Source organism: Gopherus flavomarginatus, chromosome 17 (genome assembly GCF_025201925.1).
Source record: "Gopherus flavomarginatus isolate rGopFla2 chromosome 17, rGopFla2.mat.asm, whole genome shotgun sequence".
NCBI lineage: Eukaryota > Metazoa > Chordata > Testudines > Testudinidae > Gopherus > Gopherus flavomarginatus.
Genome location: NC_066633.1, coordinates 21,082,937 through 21,092,165, shown reverse-complemented (window position 1 = coordinate 21,092,165; position 9,229 = coordinate 21,082,937).

Genomic DNA, 9,229 nt, shown 5'->3' with positions numbered 1-9,229 from the left:
CAGAGCAAGACAGGTACCCAGAAGTCACCTACTACAGGACAGGCCCAACAAGGAAAATAACAAAACACCACTGGCCATCACATACAGCCCCCAGCTAAAATCTCTCCAGCACATCGTCAACGATCTACAACCTGTCCTTGAAAACGATCCCTCACTCCCACAGACCTTGGGAGGCAGGCCAGTCCTCGCTTACAGACAACCCCACAACTTGAAGCAAATATTCACCAGCAACTACACACCACTCCACAGAAACACCAACCCAGGAACCAATCCCTGTAGCAAACCTCATTGCCTACTCTGTCCCCATATCTACTCTAGCAACACCATTAGAGGACCCAACCAATCGGCCACACCATCAGGGACTCACTCACCTGCACATCTACTAATGTGATATATGCCAGCTATGCCCCACTGCCATGTACATTGGCCAAACTGGACAGTCTTTACGTAAAAGAATAAATGGACACAAATCGGACATCTGGAATGGTAACATACAAAAGCCAGTAGGAGAACACTTCAATCTCCCTGGACATTCTATAACAAATTTAAAAGTAGCCATACTTGAACAAAAAAACTTCACAAACAGACTTCAAAGAGAAACTGCAGAACTAAAGTTCAGTTGCAAATTTAACACCATTAATTTGGGCTTAAATAGGGACTGGGAGTGGCTGGCTTATTAAAAAAGCAGCTTTGCCTCTCCTGGAATTGACACCTCCTCATCTATTATTGGGAGTGGACCACATCCACCCTGACTGAACTGGCCTTTATACTGACACATGAAGGTAACCCCTTTCTCTTCATGTGTCAATATAACAATGCCTGCATCTGTAATTTTCACTCCATGCATCTGAAGAAGTGGGTTTTTTATGCACAAAAGCGTATGCCCAAAAAAATCTGTTAGTCTTTAAGGTGCCACCGAACTCCTTGTTTTTCACTCTCAATGGGCATGACAGAATTATCAGGCCAATAAACAGGATAATTTATGATGCACCTAGGGTGGTTAGTGAAGAACCAATATACTTAGCTCACAGGTTTCTGCCAACAATAGTGGATTTCTGAAGACCCTCTGTGCAGAAATAACCGAACTGGTGCAACAACGAGTGTTATTTGCCAGAACAACAAATTCTTGGTTGTGTGGAGGATGGAACTGGGGTCTAAATGAGCTGTCCTTTGCCATCTAGTGATGAACTGGGGGTAAAGACTTTGGAACAGATTTACATAGATTCACCTACTTTGCCTAGGTGATCAGCAGACCAACCTGCTCTGCCAGAGTGATCAATTTTGGCTGTTTTGGGTAATGATTCACATTAGTCTTGGGGGTAATGAAATGTGATTCTCCTGACTGTAAGTGTAAGGCACAGCAGAACTGTACTTAATACAGTAGAACCTAGGAGTCCCAGACACCTCAGGACTGGAGGTTGTTTGTAACTCTGAAATGTTCGCAACTCGGAACAAAATATTATGATGGTTCTTTCAAAAGTTTACAACTGAACTTTGACTTAATACAGCTTTGAAACTTTACTATGCAGAAGAAAAATGCTGCTTTTTTTTTTGTATTCTACATTTAACACAGTACTGTACTGTATTTGCTTTTTTTTTGTTTGTCTTCGCTGCTGCCTGATTGTGTACTTCCAGTTCCAAATGAGGCATGTGGTTGACTGATCAGTTCGTAATTCGGGCATTCGTAATTCTGAGGTTCTACTGTTTGCCTTAATTGAGCAGGGGTCACCCTGAACTTTAAACTGGCTTGCTAAGTGAGCTGTAGTGGTGCCAATGTCAAGGAAAAAAGAGAGCGGATGGGACAGGGGTTTCTATCTGGTGGTGTAAAGGATCTGTGACACATTCCTAGAAAGGCTTAAACATTCTGCAAAATAAATAATCCTCATAAGACATGTGGGGAGATGTTTGTGTATTTACATATGTATGAGGAGGGTCGACAATGTAATCAACAGTTCCTGCCTATGCTGTATTCTGATAGTTCAGAGATCAAGAGAACATCCTAGCATTTACATTAATTGTAAACATGGGATATCTCAGCATTCATCTCTTTGAAATGTACTGTGAATCGTGGAAGAAGAAGCAAATTGCCTTATGTTAATTCTATAGCTAAGTCCGGAGATGGACCTCCTTCAGAGTCATCCTAATTACCTTTTGTTCCTGAAGGAACTCCCAACTTGTCAAAGAGGTCATGAAATTGTATAAAAGATCCTTCGGTCCTGATTCTATCATCTCAGATCTGCTTAGGCTTCATCAGGGGAAGTTGAGCCTCAAGACTGAGGTCCCAGTTATGCAGGTATGCCCTGACTACGATATTTGGACATTGGCCTACAACCTATGAACTATTTCTAAAAGAACTCTTTGCAATTATAAAGCTCGCCATCTCTGCTATGAATCTGAACCTAAATGAATTGAACTCCTGTCTGTATGTATATTGAGCTTTTAACCATACTATTTCTCTTTTGTTTTTTAATAAAGTTTAGTTTAGTTAATAAGAATTGGCTGTAGCTTGTATTTGGTTAAGATCTGGAATATTCAGTACCCTGGGAAGTAATGTGTCCAATCCTTTGGGATTGGTAGAACCTTTTCTTTTATATGATGAAATAAAATTTACAGAAATTTTCATCATATTTGACTTGGGTACCTGGATGGAAGCCTGAGGCTGGATCACTTTAAGGGAACTGTGTTGTTGGGACTTCTGAGTAACCAGTGACGTAACAAAAAAGTTGTTTTATGCTGGTCGGTGAATCTAGGTATTGGAATATCCACCAGTTTTTGGGGGCTTGGCTGCCCCATTCTTTGCAGTTCACCCTAATTGAGTGACCTCAGCTGGCCCGCACTGGGACCTTGGTCACAGGGTCGTAGGAGCCATTTGTTCCTCTCCCTCCAGAGTTTAAAGACAGAGCTGACTAGCCTCAGCCAAGAGTCCTGCTTCTTTCTCAGTGGTCTCTAGTGCTGAGGTCACAGATAAACTGATCTTAGGGGGGCTGAACCGTAGCCTTGCTATGGAGACAGTGTTGCAGTGCAGAAGAGGCAGCAGCAGATTAGTGATTTCACTGGGTAGTGGGGAACCAAAGAGCTGAGAAGTGGGCTAAGTGGTGGAACTTCAGAACACAGCGGCTGGAGACAGCTGTGTTGGTGGCCGTGGTAAGCAGCAAGCTCAGCAGCAGCAATGAGCTGTGGTGGCAGGGACCATGACAACAGCGGAGACCGTGACAAGCAGAAGCAGAGTCTGGGGCAGACCTCAGTGACGTTGGTGCGTAGAGGCAGACAGGGCTGGTGCAAGGAAGTTTCGTGCCCTAGGCGAAACTTCCACCTTGCTTCCCCCACTCCCCTACCCAGATAACCCCGCCCGCCCACGACAGCTAACTCAGCCCCCTATCCGGGGACCCCCCCTGCAGCAGCTACCCCCTCCCCACCGCAACAGCTAACCCCTCTCCCCTCCTGTCCCCCCACGGCAACTAACCCCACCCGGGGAGACTCCTCCTGTCCCCCCATGGCAGCTAACCCCACCCGGGGAGACTCTCCCCTGTCCCCCCCTGGCAGCTAACTGTGCTTGGAGAGACTCCCCCCCCGCAATGGCAGCTAACCCTGCCTGGGAGAGACTTCCCCCCCCCCCCACCGCCATGGCAGCTAACCCTGCCTGGGGAGACTCCCCCCATCCATGGCAGCTAACCCTGCCTGAGTAGCCCACCCCAGCTCACCTCGGCTCTGTCTCCTCCACTCAGCACGCCGGCGCTGCTCTAATTCTCCTCCCCACCCAGGCTTGCGACGCTGATTGGAGGAGACTTAGAGCTGGGCTGTGTGCTCAGCGGAGGAGGCAGAGTGGAGGTGAGCTGGGGCGGGGAGCTGTTCCCCTGTGCGCCCCCGCCCCATTACTGCGGGTAGTCCTCCCCGCACGCCCCCACACCCAGCTCACCTCCACTCCACCTCCTCGCCTGAGGGGACTTTTAGGCGCCCCCAACCACTAGGCGCCCTAGGAGGCTGCCTAGTTTGCCTAAATGGTTGCACCGGCCCTGGAGGCGGAGGCATCACTCAACTGCTCTTGTCCCTCAGTGGTAGGAGGCAAACCCACCCCAAGACATCCCTGGACTCTGGGTCATTTATTGAGCTGGACAACAAACCGTGAGTTGGGCATACCAGAGTGAAAAAGGGGGGTGGCATGTTAGAGACATTTATCCACTGGACTTTCACACCATAAGGTGGGAAACTGAGGCAAAGGCCACTGACCTGCATACTGTGGGACACCTGTAATGTTTTCCCAAACTAATATTATGTTTTCTTCTTTTAATAAAAGGTTTCTTTTGTTATACGCACAGTGCTTGCAACTGGGGAATATTGCATCTTAGAGGTGCCTAGGGGTGAAGTTTAGTTTCCCCAAATTACTGGATGGGGGTGTGCGATATGTCCTGGGTGTCATAAACAGATAGTTAAGGATTAATGTCTCTTTCACCTGTAAAGGGTTAACAAGCAGTAAACCTGGACCACCTGACCAGAGGACCAATCAGGAGACAAGATACTGTAAAATCTTGGTGGAGGGAAGTCTTTGTTTGTGTGGGGTTTTTTTTGTCTGTTGTTCTCTCTGGGTTTTGAGAAGGTAACCAGATGTACCTACAGTCTCTCTCATTTTCTATTCAAATAGTAAGTAACAGTAGAAGGCGGTTTAGTCTTTTTGATTGTTTTCTTTATTTGCAAATGTGTATTTTGCTGGAAGTATATTAAATTGTATTTTGCTGGGGGGAGGCTTCTCTCTAGTGTCTATAAGCTGAAAGACCCTGTAATATTTACCATCTAAATTACAGAGACAACTTTTACTTTTTTTCTTTCTTTTTATTAAAAGTTTTTCTGCTTGTTAACCCTTTACAGGTGAAAGAGACATTAACCCTTAACTATCTGTTTATGACACTGGGGTACAACCTGGACTGTGGAATTGATGTGCCTCCTTAACTCACTAGCTCGAAGTGCCTCCCTCACTGCTCTGTGAGGATGAGCAGCCCCTTCCCGCGGCGCTCTCACAGCCATTAGCATGTGAAGGCACATCCAAAGTCACATAAAGGCTCTCATAGCCACTCATGAACTGTATACAGGGAGTTACAACTCTGACTGTTGCAACACATGCTCTGTTTTCATTATAATTTGCTCTTCAGACTGTCATCTCTAATAAATTTGTCTGTAATGCACAAAATCTGCAATATGTGGTGAACTGGCACAGGCTTGTTCCACACTGGTCTAAAGTTAAAGTTGTACCCTAATCTCTCTGGTGCCCCTTGCTCTTGCCTACACAAATCCCAGGTAGTAGTTTCCTATGCTGCTCTCACTCATTGGGTGTACAGCCCATCTTCCGTGAGGAATAAAGAGTTCTCAGATTCCAAGTGCCAGAGCATTTGTATCCACCCAGCAGAACTGCACTGGGGAAGCTGCACCTGGCACATTAGAAAAGTTCCTGCACAAAGAGGTTACACTCCAGACCCATTCTGAACAGTTCAGACCCACAGAGCACATCAGGAGCTGTGCAAGGATCTCACAGAGGTCAATGCTGGGAGGACTGAGCTCTGGAGAGGGATATGAAGGAGGTACAGGTGGTCACATGACACATGAGAAGATGGGAGGACTGTGCCTTGCAGAAGGGCATGGAATGCAACATACATTTTGCATCCCAAGGAAGGAGGAAAGACCTAACTGGATGAATAACCACCTCCAAAAGGGTGTTAGGAGTAAACTAAGTTTACAAGGAATGGAAGAAGGGGTTGATCAGCAAAGAAAGCTAAATATTGGAGGTCAAAAATTGCCAAAAGCTTGCAAAGGAAATTAAAACAAACAGTAAAAGGTTCTTGAGCCCTATAAATAAACAGAGAGTAAGAAGAGAAAATGGGCCCAATCTGCAATGAGGGTGGGATAGAGAGTAAGGAGAATCGAGGTAGCTAAATGAATACTTCACCTGTCATCAGTAAGGATGATAATGTAGAACATGGGCATAAAGACAGGACAGCTGATGGGAATTAGTGTATGGAAATGGAAATGACCACATCTGAGATGGAAAGAAAGCTCAAAGAGCTCAATGCACTCAGGTTGGGGGACCAGATAATCTCCATCCCAGAGTAACAAAAAAATTGGCAACCACACTAGCAAGCTCATGCAAAGATTTTAATACATTTATCAAATTGGGGTTGGTACTGTATGAATGGACAATAGCAAGCATTTTATTTAAGAATGAGGGGAAAAGAGTGATCTGGACAACTACAGACCTGTTATCTGTTGTCAATGGTATGTAAGTTTTAAATATAAAATTGGAAGGAAAGAATTAAAGAGGTAAACACAATAGAGTGCATTTTATCCTATCAGCTATAAGCTGAGGGCTCATCAGGGACAAGTGACAAAGCAGGAAAGAGACCTAGATATGCTGGTGAATCACAGGGTGAAGATGAGCCAGCATTGTAATGCAGCCATAAAGAAGGCAAATGTGATCCTAGAATGCATCAGGCAAGGGGTATTTCCAGTAGAGAAATGAGCATTAGTGCCATTGTGTAAGGCACTGGTAAAACCGCATCTGGAATATTGTGTGCAAACTGGAATAGGTGCAGAGAAGGCCACTTATTAGGAGGATCAGGGGAATGGAAGTCCTGCCTGACGAGAGGAGACTGGAAGAGTTTGACTTGCAGAATGAAGGCTGACAGGGGATATGATGGCTCTCTAGAAATACATTCCAGGGGTTAACACCAGGGAGGGAGAAGCGCTATTTATGCTAAAGAACATGTTACCACAAGAACAAATTGGTTTAAACTGACCATGAATAAGGCTACGAGTTTGTCATGGAGGTCACAGAAATCATGGATTCCGTGACTTTCTGGGACCTCCATGACTTCTGCAGCAGCCGGTACAGCTGGCCTTGGGGCCGCCTGAGCAGCTCAGGCAGCCCTGGGCCACGCGCACTGACTGCTGCTGGGGCAGTCTTGGGCCACTGCGCTCCCCTCCCGCAGCAGCAGCAAGAGTTTGGGTGTGGGCTCAGGGCTAAGCGTTGGGACATGGGAGTGGGTGAAGGCTCTGAGCAACGCTAAGCTTGGAGGGGCTCCATGGAAGCAGCAACATCCCTCAGCTCCTAGGTGGAGGCGTGGCCAGGGCACTCCCCACACTGCCTCCACCTGCAGGCACTACCCCTGCAGCTCCCACTGGCTGTGGTTCTCGGCCAATGGGAGCTGGGGAGCTGGCGCTTGGGGCAGAGGCAATGTGCAGAGCTGCCTGGCTGCGCCTCCACCTAGGAGCTGAGGGAGGGAGATATCGCCACTTCTGGGGAGGCACACAGCCAGGTAGGAGGACTGCCACACCCCGCCCCCCAGCACCAGCGGGGATCCTGGATCCTGGGCCGCTCACCACCACTCGCTCCCCCCAGCACCCATGGCACCCTCGAGGCTCCCCTCTGCCCCCAAGATTTAGTCAGAGGTATACGGTTCAAGTCATTGACAGGTGACGGGCCATGAATTTTTGTTTATTGCCAATGACCTGTCCATGATTTTTACTAAAAATACCCATGACTAAAACGTAGGCTTAACCATGAATACAGTTAGTCTGGAAATTAGAAGGTTTCTACCTGCGACGCTAATAGCAGATCAAGGCAAGAGGCTCACTGGTATCAGGTAGCAAGTTTCAGCTGGCGTGACCAATTCAATGCACCCCAACTCACTGATGTCATAACCTGTATCTGAAAGATGTCATGTACGATATCAACAGAAAGCTAACAACATACTGATCATTCATGTTATAGTGTGGTGTGGGAACAGAAGAAATATTCAAAATTACAAACTGTAGTGAGACTCAAGGACCTCCCTCTGGTATTAAAAAGGTTAATGCCCCCCTGGTGGGTGCAGCCAAACCCACACTCCTTGCAGGATGTACAGAGGCGGGGCCGGAAATATAACAGGATCCTGCAGCTCAGTTGTGGCTGGACCAGGGAAGGAGGCAGATAATCCTCTGCAGCACCTGCAACTGACTACCAGGAATGAAGGCACACCCTGAGTGCCTGAGACACAGGAGCCCAGGGAGCAACTAAAGAAAGTGTTGCCTGGCCACTGGATTGAAGAGCTGACCCCAACAATGACTGAGCACCCCTACACCCTGCTGCTGACCCCACCCCTGGGGTTGACAGCCCACTCACCTGAGGCCAGAAGGCCTCTCTATAGACTGTTTCCGTACTCTGCCTCACCCAGAGGGCCAGAGCCCAAACTGCTATTGATTGCTTCAGGCAGGAGTCCACAAGCTATAAACTGTTTTCCTGCTCTGCCCACACCTATGGCCATTCGCCCCGCTGAGAGGGGGCAGCCCTGAACTCAAAAGGGGAGATGGCTACACAAACATGTTGGAAATTATGTTATTAAAGTGTGTCTGCCAGGCAGGGCTATTGATACTCCACGTGAGACAAAGGAATGCGGTTCTGCCATCTGGAATGAGACAGTAAAAGACCATGAGAATGAAAATTACATAGAAGGTAAACAGGACCATCAAGAGAACAGGGGGAGGAGACTGCAGGAAACAGATCAATCTGCATTTTAGCAAACACCAGCAGGGGAAGAGGCCAGCAGGAAATGTCCTTTACTAGGAGAATCCATGTCGCCTTCCCCAAACCTTGAATAAACTTTGAAGGGTAACCTTCAGAAAGATCCCTTTAAAAGATTCACTGGACTATAAAGAGAGGGGAAGAGAATGCCAAGTTATCTTTCATCTAAGAAGACAAAGGAACCAAGCTCTTTAGACTTTGTGGATGATCCTGACCAGAAGGGTGGTCAACTGCCTTGGTAGATTGGTAAGGAAACTACCTTGAACAAAGGCTGAAGCCTTTCTGAAGTATTTCTTAAGTCTTCGCCTTTAGAATACATTTTCACTTTTATTTGCATGTAACCATTTCGAACTCTTTTATACTTGAACTCAGTTTAAAACCTTATCTTCTTCTGTTAAACTTGTTTTACTTTTAGTCTAAACCAACCCAGGGCTGTGTTTGAATTAAAGTGAAGGTTGACTTCAGTTAATGTGGCACGCTGCTGGGTATTCGTAGAATCATAAGGTTAGAAGGGACTGCAAGGGTCTAGTCTAACCCCCTGCCAAGATGCAGGTTTTGTTGTGGCTAAACCATTCAAGATGGGTGGCTCCAGCCTCTGTATAAAACCTCCAGTGAAGGAGCTTCCACAACCTCTAGGCAGGCTGTTCCGTTGGCCTACTGTTCTTACAGCAAGGAGGATTTTCC